The following is a 14274-nucleotide window of genomic DNA, read 5'->3' on the forward strand; positions in this document are numbered from 1 at the left end:
GGCAGTCAGAAAACCCTGCTCCATGAAGTACTGCAGGTCAGTATAGTCCAGCACAACCAAGCAGCATTGACTTCCCTTCCATGTCGAGTTAGTGCAGCCTTAGGAAAAGTCAAAGGTTAGGGGTTGTAATCAATGTAACAGGAGTCTTCACAAGTGCCAAGTGAAGTGGGATCACCCCAAAATGGTTTCTTCTGACAGTTCCTTGTGAGTGATCGTAGAACCTGTTTGAAGCATTGAGTGCTGAACAAGCTTTGCATGTAGAGTGGTGTTCCCCTTGTCCCCATCTGTACTGCATCATGCAGAGCACAAAAGTTGACACCGTGTCAACTTTTCAAAGACACTGGGAGGTTCACTTTAATTAGCTAATGCATTATATATGGTAGAGATCACTTGCTTTTCTCCAGGCTTGTGACTGAGCATTGAAAGATGGGCTTCTAGCTCAATTAAAAACATTCTGTGCTGTGCATAAATGTATGTAAAGGGTTGCACACATGCCAACTTTCCATAAGATTTCTGAGGGTGACCTTTTGTGAAGTGCCCAAAGTCAGGTTTAGGTTTCAAAGTATCATGATTAGAGCACTGCTAACAATAGTAGTGGTAGAAAATGCTCTGTTGCCTTTATGCCACAAGCAAAATACAACTCCAAATGTGGATAAAAGTGAAACATTGGGCAGTAATGCTGCACGTAACACTACAGCATCTTGAATGAGGGCAACTTGCAACAGCTAAATCTGCAGCAGATAGCCTACATTATGTAAATTAGGCAACTGCAGGATGTGCTAACAGCCCTGGGTCGTTTGTTTTGTAAATGGATGGGTTCAGTATACTTGGAGAATGGCCAAGTGTCAAGGGAAAGTGTATACTATTACCGATGATATTTAATTACACTTTGGTACATGCATATTTCTCTTCCTACTTAGTGTGAGTTAACCCCCCTTTGGGGGCAGCTGCTGCTTTTCTCCTTCTTTTCTTGGTGTGCAGGTGCGAATTCCACAGAGGTAAAGGCATGCCTCAAGTCCTGGAGTTGAAGCCTGCTCAGTTTGTGAGGAACCTGATAGGTTCAGCTAATGCTTCGTGGCTCTTTCATGAGTGGTTTGGCAGCACCCCTGAAGAATGTGACCCGAGGTATTAATAGATAAGAAAACTGATTTACTGGTTTGTGTACCTGTGAAAGCATTTGCCTGGAGGAAGGCAAAAGGAAACTTGTCGTGTTCTGGTTGAGAAAAATGGTATCTGTTGCTGGGCGAGCGAATTGTAGTGCTGGAGGTTGTGGTAAGAGAGTTTTCTAACTGAAAACTCTGCAAGGGGGAACCAAATAAAATCAAAAAAGCTCGTCTCCCTTACATTAAAACTGAGAATACAGGTAGTTCCTGGCTGCCCAGAGATGCCAAAAACCCCTCCCAGACCAAATGGGTTGTACTGAGCTTTGTGGTGGCCCCGGGTGCCAAACCGGAGGGTGCTGCAGAGCCTTGCTGCTGTCAGCTGCTGTTGGGGCAAGGGCCCAGCCATACCCTGCCCAGTGCAGGGCCGGTTCCCCACTGCCTTGGCTCCCAGGGCTGAGCTCTTCCTCATGGGATCAGGAGATGGCCCCGGTCACGGTGCTCCAGTGCGGGCTGAGCCAGGAGCTGGATTTTCCTGGTTTCTCAAGAAGCTGACTTGCCCTTTCCAGCAGCAGCGAGATGCAGCTCATTGATAATGTGGGCTAGCTGTGAGGCAGGTGCTGCAGGCAGTTGCTTCAATCATAGAAGACTTAAACCTTATCCCTCCTATGTTAAAACACACTGGAGGAGACAAAGTGTGAGGCCACAATAGCCTTCTACCTGTTCCCACGGCTGTTGTACTGAGCCAGCAAAGTAGTTCAAAATGTCTGCATCTGCAACCGACCACTTTCTCTGATGAGGCAACAGTTCTTTATACTTACCAGTTGTAATGATTTACTATTAGGGAAAAAAAATCCCCTCTTTAATAACTACATTTGGGTAGGTATTAAAACATTTTTTTTTTAGCTATTGACCTTTGATGACAAATGAATTGCCATTCTTTTTTTCATGGCTGGTATTTATGAGGCCTGTGTTGTGGAGCAGGCATATTGCAGAAAGTGATTTGGCTGAGATCTTTAAGCTAATTCAGTAATTGGAGCAAGGACTCATTATATCTCTGTAATCATATCCACTTTCATTAATATACCAAATTATTTCCCAGGACTTTGCAATCACTTTCAAACTTACTTTCTTTTAAAGTTTGGGTTTATGTTTCTAAGCACAGGGATCAGGTGCATTACAGCTGAGCTTGAGGTTGGAGCTGTCTGCTTAGACGTAGCTGTTCACAAGAGCAAGTCAGCATGCCTTTCTAAGGCAGTTTGGGCAACAGGACTTAATGGACTGATGTATTTTCTAACCTTCTGCTATTTTTGATCTCATAATGGCTAAATCAGACAATGCCAAATTTATTGTCAGTTAACCTGGGGGGGAATCCAGTGACAGGGAGGAAGCTCTGATCAGTGAATGATGACATGAACTGTTTCAGATGAGCCATCTTCCCCCAGTGCACAGACACTTGAGCTATTCAAGAAGCTGGTGCATTTGAGCCTGGTGTTTTAAGGTGGCCCAAAAGCAACACTGCTGCCTGTGGCAAGTCTGGAGCTGTGGGGCAGCCATGCGGCAGGACAGGATGGGCTGGTGAAGACACTCTGTCCCACTGCACACAAGCCCTGGCTGTGAGGCAGGTTCTGGAGTCTGACAATTGCACGCTGCTCCAGTCCATGAAAGCCCCACCCAGGCACCCTGGTGGGGCTCAAGCCTCGAGCACAACCATCCAAATCTTCATTCAGTTCAGCCACTTGAAAGCTCCCATGGAATTTTCAAACCGAGCGTTCTCCTCTGGTGGCTCCGCTGTGCCACAGCATAGTGATGGCCATCACCCTCCCATTATTCCAGACAACACCTTGTCGTCCTTTTCATGTCAGAGCTGGGGTGGCAGGACCCTGTTTCTGGACCCTTCTTTGGTCAGTAACTCTGGTCTGATAAACATGATTTACTGGCAGGTTAAAGCTACAAAACAGCCACCTCCCAGAAAAATCATCTCTGAAGTATTGTAACAATGACCAGAAGATCATCATTTGCAGTCTGCCTTTTGCCCCCCTCATAGGAGCTCATCATTCTAGGCAGAGAAAATAAAGGTTACAGCTGGGAGGGAGCTGGTGCAGGCAAACACTGCCCTGCAGGGAGCTCTGCAGGAGGAGAGAATGCTGCAAAGGGGTTTGATTGATGTCATAATCTGATCAGCTCCCAGACACGCTTCATTATAGAAGCCAGTGACAATCAGATCATTAGTTACATTATTGCCCACTGCCTCAGTGCCCATGAAATTGCAAAGATAAGTAATAGGATTTTTAAAGTTTAAATTATGGTTTGAAGATTTTAATTAAAAGCCAGTTCTAATCAATCTGTATCTAACAGCCTTTCCCTCGCCCTCATTCATAAAAATTAATTACTGCCATGAAGAGCCGGTGAGTGACTGTATCCTGCTCCTGACAAGTTCCAGCTTCAGAGCCCAGATTTGCTGCTGCTCAGGTGGCTACGAGCATGGAGGCAGCCCAAGTTGTGTGCACTGGTGAAACCAGTCACACAGGGCAGGTTAACAACCTTCCTGGTGCTGGGCATGGCCTGGCATGGGGTGCGTGGAAGTAATTTACACAAAAGCGATGGTCTGCTCAGGCCCTGGCATCTCAGACATCTGTTTGTGCCTTGGAGGTAAGGTTAGAGGAGCAGAAAGCAGCTAGATTTTCACCAATTTAAAAAGAAAACTTTTCTCAAAGTGCTGGCATTTCCCACATCTTCCCCAAAGTGCAGCTGCAGTTGCTATGAAGGTCAGCACAATAACTACCCCACAGGGCTGAGAGAGCAGCTAACAGCGTGGGGGTCCCAGGCGGCTTAAAACCGAGTGTGTACACGCTGGTTCCAAAATGTATTGAGAATGTAAGAATAAATACAAAACTGATCCTTTTTTAAGAAAATTAACCCCAAATCATCGGCTAAACTTAGCCTTGACCTTCTCAAGGTTCATCTCTGATCCCAGCCTGCGTAAACAAAATGAGACTTCGGCCTTAAAATACCTCATTTGGGAATTAAACTCTCTACAGCAGTTCTGGAGCCTGAAACAGAAACGCTTCCTCTGCCAAAGAGAGATCAGCAATTTTAACTGATGACTTTTATTAATTATCAAAAAAAAAAAAAAAGGATGCTACTGTTTCCCTCTGGGTAGTGGACCCGGTGTAGTGTACCCATCAGCAGGGCTGCTGTGGGTTCGAAAGAAGGAAATGATTGGTGTCCTGCCAAAAGCAGCCTTGTGCGCTTGCTGCCATTTACAGCACCATGGGCTGGTGTTTGGGCCATAGCTTGAACATACTTGAGAAGGTCACCTATGCACATATATACACCCAGAGCCCACTTTGCAGGTTGGTTCTCTACAGGGCTTGTGTTATTTGTATGCTGTTAGTGCTTAGCCTAACATTTCTCCATGGCCACCTACAGTAGTCTGAGAGAAGTTACTCACGCTGTGTGGCAAGGAGTGGCGAGTCACGATGGACACCCAAACACAGAGCCTGGGAGTGCAGAGGACCTGGCAAGGTCCACAGCAGGAGAAAGGGGATGGGGAGAGGCCTTCACCTACTGATAGATGGGTCGCACTAGAGGCAAGCAGTCAAAGCTTAGCTCTGCATCGGATGGCTGGAGACAAACCATTTCTGTGGCCATTCAGTCTCAACTGGTTGAAATGGGAGTAAAAGGTGGTTTCATGGAGGGGCAGTCAGAAGCAGCAGCAGTGACATCTTCTGTGTGTTAGGTTTAGGGCTGCACACAAATGTCCAGAAAGAATTCCTAAAAATCTCACAGCACTGTAGTACTGTTATTTATCTGCACACTAATGCAAAGCACAACACAGGTTCTGTTTAATTAAATTATTACATAAACTGACCTTCTAATAAAAAGAAATTAATTAGCCCTGCACTTAGACATTCTAAATCTGACTTTTGAATGCTTTTTGGATTGTTTCAGTGCACAGAGTGAAGAATTTGTTTCTTCTTGACACAAACGAACAAGAAGAGGTCACCTTTGCATCTGTGGCATGCCTGAAATGTGTTTCAGAGGCACCACAGCCTGGAAAATAGGCACAAAATGCCCAAATGTGGTGCTGTCTCTTCTGTTTGGGGTGAGCTGGACAGCTCTGGGCAAGTTGCTCCATCTCAGTGCCTCTGTGTATGTGTGTGTCAAGTGGAGATTACACAGTCTCCTTTGGCAAGCACCTTGACACCTCTGGATGCAAATTTCCACAAGAACTGGACAGCATCTCCCCTAATGAGCATTCACACATGAGACTGTGAGATTGGATGCTAAAAGAATTAGCAGTTTCCAGTGTACTCACAAAACTGGATGCTACATCTCCTGTCTTGAATACCTTATCAACCCATGGCAGTCAGTGACCCAGGAAAACTGTCCTGCTCCCAGAATTGAGATCAGTTGAACTGCACAAAACCAAATCCACTCCTCATACAATAGGGGAAAAGAAACAAAAACCAAAACCAAAACAACCTTTAAAAAGTTTACTAACTAGTACCCAGAGAGTCAAATTCAGCCAAGAAATTACGATTTCATTTACATACAGCGTGATTTCCCTGGATCCACAGGTACTACTGCAGGAAGAACGGAACTCTTTTTCTCTCCTTCTGTAGACCTAGCACAGAAAGCAAGTTTTGTTTCATCAAGTACCAGATCAGTTGTTAATTGCTGGATTCCCTGGGTTTGCTGCCTTCCCCACGCTAGGTTCTGCTCAGCCACAGTTTGGAGATTGTCGCACCGTGCCTGTGCATTGCAGCAGCATTGCTGCCTCACGTGCTTGCAGGCAAATGACCAGAGAGTGGAAAAAGCTAGCACATCGCTCAGGCATCTGGCTTTTTTGGGAAGCAATCCCTTGGGAAGTGAGTGCCACGGGAGAGCATCATTCAACATCGCAGGGCTGTGTGGAGCGCTGCAGGCAGCTGACGCCTCCTTTGCTATTCTCTGTTTCAGTCTATCTGGCCCTGAATTTGCTGAGCAGCAACTCCCAGCACTGCTTCTTGCCTGGACTCCGGTGCTTTTCCTCCCCATCCTGCAGTGCCGGTAGCCCCCCTTTCGGCACCTCCTGGTTCTACTCGTCACTTAAGGCCTGGACAGTGAGCACCGCCACGGCAGTGGCTGCTGTTGCACATCAGCATTACTCCGTGAGTTAATACTCCTAATTGAAAGGCCCACACTCATATGTTCAGCAGTCTGTCGGTGCTTCAGGCTGTATATGTGCAGTGTTAAATGGAAAACGAGCTCAAAAGTATAATGAAAAACTTCAAAAGCTCAGGCACAGCTGTTTGATCCCTTGACAAACAGCCAACAGATTATGCTCTCATTTCCAACAAGGAGAAGGAACACCAGAATTACAGAAATAATGTGGTTTCACAAGGAAGTGTCCTGGCCAAGCAAACAGAGATTTGCAGCACTGATGAGGACAAAACGTACAGAACAAAATGTACAGGATTAGTTTAAGTGCATCTCCGGATTTTGTCGATCACACGTGTATTTATAGTGCTCTTATTTTCTTTCAGATTATAAAGAAAAAAGGAGTTGACTTTGTTTCCTTGCTTCACGCTAGAGTGTCAGCATGGGATCTTAACCACACTCTCATGGGAGCCACAGGCATAGCAGGAGGTCCTTCTACCTGTGTATCTTACCTCATTTTAGGGACCGGTCTTTAGCTGTGGCAAGGGAATAATTCTCCTCCTGCTATAACCTGTGTTTCCTACACTCCCCATGTAAATGGCTGCTGATGCACCTAAAGCAAATGCTCCCAGATGCTGCTGAGCCCTTGCTGCACAGGAGCACCACGTTCAACAGGGGCTTGTCCCAAGGTACAGGCAGCTGGCACCACTCATCTTAGCCCAACAGCCACAGTAAAAATATTCTCGGCCTTGACTCAAAGATTTTCATTACCACTTAGTAAAGCTTTTCCTAAGTATTAATAACCCTTCTCTCACTCATCACCCTTGTCATACAAGCAAAGCCTGAGTGCACATCCAGTGTCTCACCTCCCACAGATCCTCCTTGGTTATGCTTCATGCTTTGGGTGCGCACATCACCATGTTCATTGCCTCTACCACACTGCAGGAGCTAAGGAGACAGCAGAAGGGACTCAGTTTGGCTGAGCCAAAGAGTGGAAGGGAGCTGGGCGAGCTCTTGTTGCCCGTATCTTGCACAGACAAATCAAAAGCAAAGGTCAAAGCCAATCCTGACTCAAATTCCTGTGCATCCTGCTCTCCTGCACCTTTTTCTTGTCCCATCAATTGCTCTTCCATCCACTTGACATTTGCTAGCTAATGAATAATGTGTCTGACCTTCTCCTAAAGCGAATTCAACAGCACAACCCTTTCAAACTACGGTATGCAGAGGCAAAACGTGACACTGGCACAGTCCATTTTAAAAACATCCAACTGTCTCTGGCTGAAAGCAGCATAGGCTCCATGCGAGTAACAGATTCTCCTTTACAGAGGGGCAGCCTTGGGGAGCACAACTACAGAAAGGCTTATGGGCTAATATAGTGATGCCCTGCATCTTTTTACTTTTGAATGCTCTTGGTTCAGCATTCAGTGACAGCACTCATTGCTGGGCTGCCCAGCGAGGAGTCTGTCCCCACCGTGGACTGTGCTTGTACCATCACTATTTAAAATGGTAAGGGCATGCAAATACTGACCAGGAAGAAGAAAACTTATTCTGCAAGTGAAATAGCAAGTTACTGTGAAAGAAAAACTGGAGAAATTACTATGAAGTCTTTAAGACTCTCAGCAACTATTCTAATGCTGGTAGCACTAAGTGTACTACTATGTAAAAAAGGGGCAAGGCTCAGCCTTTTGGCTCAGCTGCTGGCTTTATTCCCAAGCTCCATTTCATAGCATCAACAGGGGTGAACCCTGAACAGCACAGGCACGCTCACAGCACAGCCCTTGGAAGCAGAGATGGATTTCTGGTCTCCTTTTCATTGGCAGCACGGGGATGGCTGTAGATACATCTTTGGGAATAATAATAGGAAGACTCTTTCTGCAGCCTTCAAGCTTCATTTCTGCCCTGTAATTTTCCCTGAACACTCAGCAGAATTGCTCAGATGCCTGGACTCTACAGTGAGAAAAAGAAGGCTTGGATCACCACTTGTCTTGGATGAACATTTGTCCTTATTAGTGATTTATCACCAGTCACCATTTAATTACCAACGACATTTACCCTAGCGATGGGCACATCAGCTACATTATTAATGTGGCAAGGAATTGGGTTCCTCCATTAGCTGTGCTGTTTCTCTTGCAAAGAGAGAAAAAAAGTGTTTAAAACCATCTTTGGGTCCTAATTTATCCCCACAACTACAACTGCAAACTGGTTTCCCCTGACAGCAAACAGGGGTGCGGGAGGCCAGAACCATGTGCCGCTCCCAGGCTCCCACTGGTGTTTGGCACTGGCTGGCAGAGAGGGGAGACACACAATTACAGCTTCTTCATGGTGACACCAAATCAGCACTTAAAGAAACCTGCCCTTCTCCTGCTGGGGATTTCTCTTGGCAGAGATGGGAGGCACAAGAGGTTTACACATTTTACCAAGCTCAGGTTCTTGTATAGAGGAGAACAGTCACATCTCAGTTCTCCGTAAGGAAGCACAGTAGCTTCTAGAAATGTTTCGCACTAACCACCATCCATCCCACCCCTGGGCCCACGACCCTTTTTGCAGGGATGTTCAAGAACTGCTATTATTTAGCGGTACTGAAAAAATCCACGTTTAAGTACAAGAGGCTATTTATAAACCTGCTCTTCCAAAGCAAGATGTGCAGGGAAATAAATGAAAGGGGTTACTCCTATGCCTGGAAGGGTTAAATCTCTCTTCCATTAAAATCCTGAAGCCAAAGATTTAGAAAGAAAGCCACATAGGTCTCAGGTGACACTGGGGAGGGCAGGAGCTGGGCACCCCACTGAGGGCTTGCACAGCTTCTCCTCATGCTGCCCTGCTCCCCCCATGCCTTGTCCCAACCTTCCTGCCCTCCTGGTTTGAAGAGCAGAGCCCAAGTCCGTGACCACACCACCATTGCTCTCCAGGAGATACTGTACCTGGACAAGAGGACACTCTGCCACCTTTTTTTGTTTCCAGGAGGGAGTGTGGGGAAGGGAACAGTATGCATAACATACTGTATGCATAACACATACACGTTTTTATAGTGAACACCGCTTCTCCCTCACTGAGTTTTTGACCCCTCTGGTGAGGCAGAAGATACAGAGGGATGGTGAAGGGTAGAAAGCTGTTCCTCCCATGGTGGCGAGCACAGTGCTCTGCTCTCTCAGAAAAAAAAAAAAGAATAAAATTCAACATTTGTGCAGGATGACCCAAATTTCTCCTTTAAAACATGCATGAAGCTTTAATCTTTTTCTTTCCCCTGACATATCATTAAAATTCAGAGCAATGGAGGTGTCTATATCCTGGCAGACACTCAGCCCATTTCATTCAAGGTACTCATAAAATATTTCACGTGCTAAGGATGGCTGTCACTACAAAAAGTAATTCCTACGTAACCGTAGAAGTTATTATGATAGCATTGACATTTATATATTACTTCACAGTATATTTTTATGCTTGCTAAAAGGCAAAAAGAAAAATCAAACAGGAGTACAAACGGCTTCACATCAAGTACCTAAGCCTTCACCCTGTAACTTACTGACAAAACGTAATCCATTTGTTCTTCACATCCACAATGGACATCGTTGCTGCTTTCAGCCACCACTTGAATAATCCTGGAGGGAGGGGTGGGATTTGCGGCTGGCCACCTGCAGCTGAGTGCAGAGAGGCAGCCACCCCAAAGCCAGCTCCCCTTCTGGACCTGCCAAACCTTGCCTCCTGAACCACACCCACAGCTCCTCCTGATCCTGTCTAATCACTAGTTCACAAACTCACCTGGGGAGCCACAGTAATGATGGAGTCAAACCCACTTTGACTCAGAGAAGCCAGAACCCAGGTTTTCTAAGTAAGTCCTGAGCAAGCGCTCTGGCGTGTGCTTGTAGGTTGTCACGAGGGAGGAGGAAACAGAGAAAAATGCATAAAGCCAAGCCCTTGTGTCCTTGCTGTGGAGCTAATCTGAAGACAGTTTAATAGACATTGTGAGGCCTTCAGCCAGGCAACTGGTCACATCTACTTCCATGCTTAGGACAAGGTTAGCAGAAGGCATCTGAGAAATTACTTCAGATTAAGTAGGTTCATGGCACTTACTCCACCTATGGCTATGGAGACAACTGTGCCCCTAACGTGATTCTTTCCATCACTCCTCACAGCTTTCAGGAACTCTCACATTTTTCCATATATTACACACATTCCCAGAGCAGAATCCACATTTTTAAATCCATGGAGAGGGGAGCTGCAAATGGGTAAGTGTATCCTTAGAGGTCTGAGTCCAGTCCCTCTGGGTCCCACACCCATGGTCAAAAAAGCCGTCTAAAAATCCATTAATTTTAAAACTCCTTGCCTCACTGTAATTGAAATGCAGACCTCAGCAAAACATCTTGGCTAAACTAATGAATTTCTCTTTCACTCACACGATGCCATTCTTACAGAACAATTTGTTCGACAAAAAGCACACAGGCTCTGGAGACCTCAAAATCTACCAGCACTTAAGCTTCTAAATGATAAAATTGCCACATCAAAACATGAGAAATTAATTGCTACTAACAGCAGGACTTGTCAGATGTACTCAATTTAAACTGTACATCTTTCAGAATAACATGAATTGCTCCTTTAATGGACTTTTACATGGGGCACAATTGTAGCAATGACTTTAAGACCTCAAACATTTACAATAGCCTCAGAAAAAAACACACCAGAGCTGAAAGAATGTTTGGGACATCAGAGACTTGGTGAGATGGAGTCATTTTAAATGAACTTCCCATTATAAGGAGAACCAGAAACAGCAGATTATTTTGGTTTTTTAACTCATGACACCAAAAAATTTAAGTAAGTGCCTGACTCACTCAATATCAGCTTTTCAAAGAGTTCACTGCAGATAGATAAGGATAAAAAAATCTGGCATGTAATTCACATTTATATACAATTTACATGCGATTTACAAGTGTAATTATGTAGTAGTATTATTAATTATTAAGTAGTATTATGGATAAATATGCGATATAATTACTTGTATATGTACACATATATAGTGGTAATTATGCATGAAATAATATTTAATTAAAAAAACCCAAATCAACAACTTGTGATGAGATTCAGAGATTCCTGACAAAAAATTTAAAGATGCTTAAGTATCTATGCAGAAGTCATAGTCCATTTGGATGTTGCATTATTCTGTACTATCTATATGGTTATAGCTAATAGTCTTTTTTCTTGTTTTAAGGCCAGCATCTAAAATGTTTTGGGGTTTCTTCAATGCAGGTTCTTGCACCTTATCTGATAAAGCACTGAACCACACTGATAGAAATGAACAACAAAGTCTCTAACTCAGTGTGGTCTAAATCACTGCAGGCCTTGGAGTCCCCAGATAAGACTGCAGCTTCCCTTCGAAGTTACTGTGGAAACCTAGCCACGGCAGCCCCGAGAGCTAATACACCAAAGAGGCAAGACAGTAAACAAGTGGGATTATGACACAAGTGTTCACCATATACGGGAAGGGCAAGGATGAATTCCTTAGCTGTTGCTTAGTGCATATCTATTGTGTTAACTACCGTGAAACCATCTGCACCGCCTAGCTGGAAAAAGCACTTGCACTGACGTTCAGGGCTTTTTGTGGAGTACTTCTCAGATGGGAAATAATCCTATGTCACACAGCATTAGATGCAGGTCAAAAGGCATGACCTGTGTTGAGATTTAGAATGTTGCCTGGTGCCCATGAAAAGGACTTTGAAACTGAGGATGGAATCAGGAGAGGAAAAACAACTGTTAAGTTACGCAGAAATCTTCAACTGAAAAATGGTAGGAACCACATTGTTCAATATTAAGCTATCAGTTTTCAATAAGCTATTAAAGTGTTAGAAAACACTGCAAATGTGCCCTACAAGTGGGTTGTCTACTTGTCATAATGCTCCACAGTCGCTTTTTGAGAACACAGGAATGGAGCAAGCAGGCAACAGCAATCCCAACCTCCATGAACCAACCTGCTATGCCGCAGAGAGCTTGTGAGTGGAACTGTCACAGTGCTAAAGAAATACTGAACCAGACCAATGGAAATGTTGTTGTAGACTTCCCAGCTAACACCACCTATGTTGGAAGAGAAGGAGATCAGGTGCTGATCTGTGACTAACGAGACGTTCACATCTCACAGCAGAAGTGTGGTGTATTCTTCAAGTTCCACTTCAAAACTTCTGGGACTTTTTTTTGACATCTGAAAAGCAGGAAATAGATCAAGGCAAATTCACCTGTGGTGTAAGCCTATTTATTTAGCTCGATTTAGATTAGGTATGAAATTGGTTCCTACTGAGATTTTAAATTATGATTAAATTTGAAATGTCACTATCAGGCTTCAGAAAAGCGGGAGCTCTGGCAGGCGCTCATGGCCCCTGGAAGGAAGTGGTGCTGAGCCACCTGCAGAGCAGACATCCATCTTCCTGAAAAAAAATCATTAAATTCTTCTACCAGAAACTCATCAAGTTACAGGACTTCTAACAGAGCAACCTTCTAGGTGTTGTACTGTCCCCCTGAGGGTGGCAGAAAGTTGCCAAATTTCATTACAGCAGGGATGAGGTGGTTGGATCTTGTGTCCAACGAGCTGTAGCATCTGTACGATACCTTCAGCAACTGCTGCTTGAAGGAGCACAGTAATTTCTCTCTTTGGTGCTGCAGCTGGCTGAAAAATTGGTGACACAGCTCCAGATGTTGGCATGCAGCTGTTTAGCAGTGCTCCAGGTGGTATAAAATGTGAAGATTTTCTTGTGGCTTGAACGTCTTCTGCCCTCATGTCCACCTTTGTCCAGTCTCAGCCTGCTGGCTCTCGCGATCGCAGTGATGTTCATCAGTGGCACAGGTGGGAAGAAAAGACAGGTTTGACTTTATTTAGGCAGTTATTCATCACAATCTGGACTGGAAAAACCTTCTCTGCCTTGCAACTGAGTCGTGATCAAGGCAAGGAAACTACTAAGACTTGATAGATGTCTCTCTGTACTTCCAACCTTGCCTGCAAGCGAAAACTTGCAGCAAATGAACACAATGATAAATCTTTTAAAAATTAGATAAAACTCCTTCATCCCTATTAAACCACTGCCCACCCTAAGCTTTTCTGACAGGCAGTATTGGAAACGGCTTTAGTGGCTCCTTTTCCAATATAAAAATTAGTTGCCTTTCTTGTGTCAGCAGACATTTTGGTTTCCCTCCCACTGAGGATTAGAGCCACTTTGGTGTGAACACTTTTCTCCCAGGTGATGGCATTGTGGATGTGCACTGTGTTCTATATTTCATTACAAGTACCCAGTCTCACTCGCAGTGCAAAATAGGTGAGTGCTTAACAGTGACCCACCTTGCCTTCTCTGTGAGGCAGAGCCTCTTGATGTTCCATGGATTCAGATCCAAGCTTACTTGCAACTTGCATGTGAGTGACAACATATAGATGTTTTTCCTCCCTGAATGCTATTTTAACCTTGCTGAAGACAGATCAACAGCAGCTTGGGTGCTTCCTTTCTAAATGTTGGGTTGCTGGTAATGAAATGTTTTGGAGGCACGACTGCCCCAGAAGGCCCCCATTGCAAAATGGGTTGTCTGGGAAAAAGCATGCACCAGGCAGATGGGAACGCTGGGGGGATGGCAGGGAAAGGGGAGACACTGCTCCAACAGAGTTTGGTTGAATAAGTTTTCAAAACATATTTAGGGCCTGACAAATGATAGGATCAGTATGAGAAGTACTTCAGGCACTTTGAAAATGAGAGGTTTTCAAAGTGCTTGAAAGTTGGTCCATTGTTGGATCTCATAAAAATGAGAGCTTTCCCAGGAACCATGATAGAAGTCTGAGGTCAGCGCTTAGTTCCTCTCGAAACAGTCCAGCATGGATGTCTTATGCACTGAAGTAGTATTCCTGCACTATCTCAAACAGTTACAGAAGTAGATGTAAGTAAGACTAATTTTATATCTGGAGACACATGCAACTTTCTTAGGTGCCAAGGAGATCAGTGGAAGAATTAAAATCAAAACCACAGACAACAGGCAATACTGTTCTATCTTGTTTCGCTTAATTTAA

Source organism: Strigops habroptila, chromosome 6, assembly GCF_004027225.2.
Source record: "Strigops habroptila isolate Jane chromosome 6, bStrHab1.2.pri, whole genome shotgun sequence".
Taxonomy (NCBI): Eukaryota; Metazoa; Chordata; class Aves; order Psittaciformes; family Psittacidae; genus Strigops; species Strigops habroptila.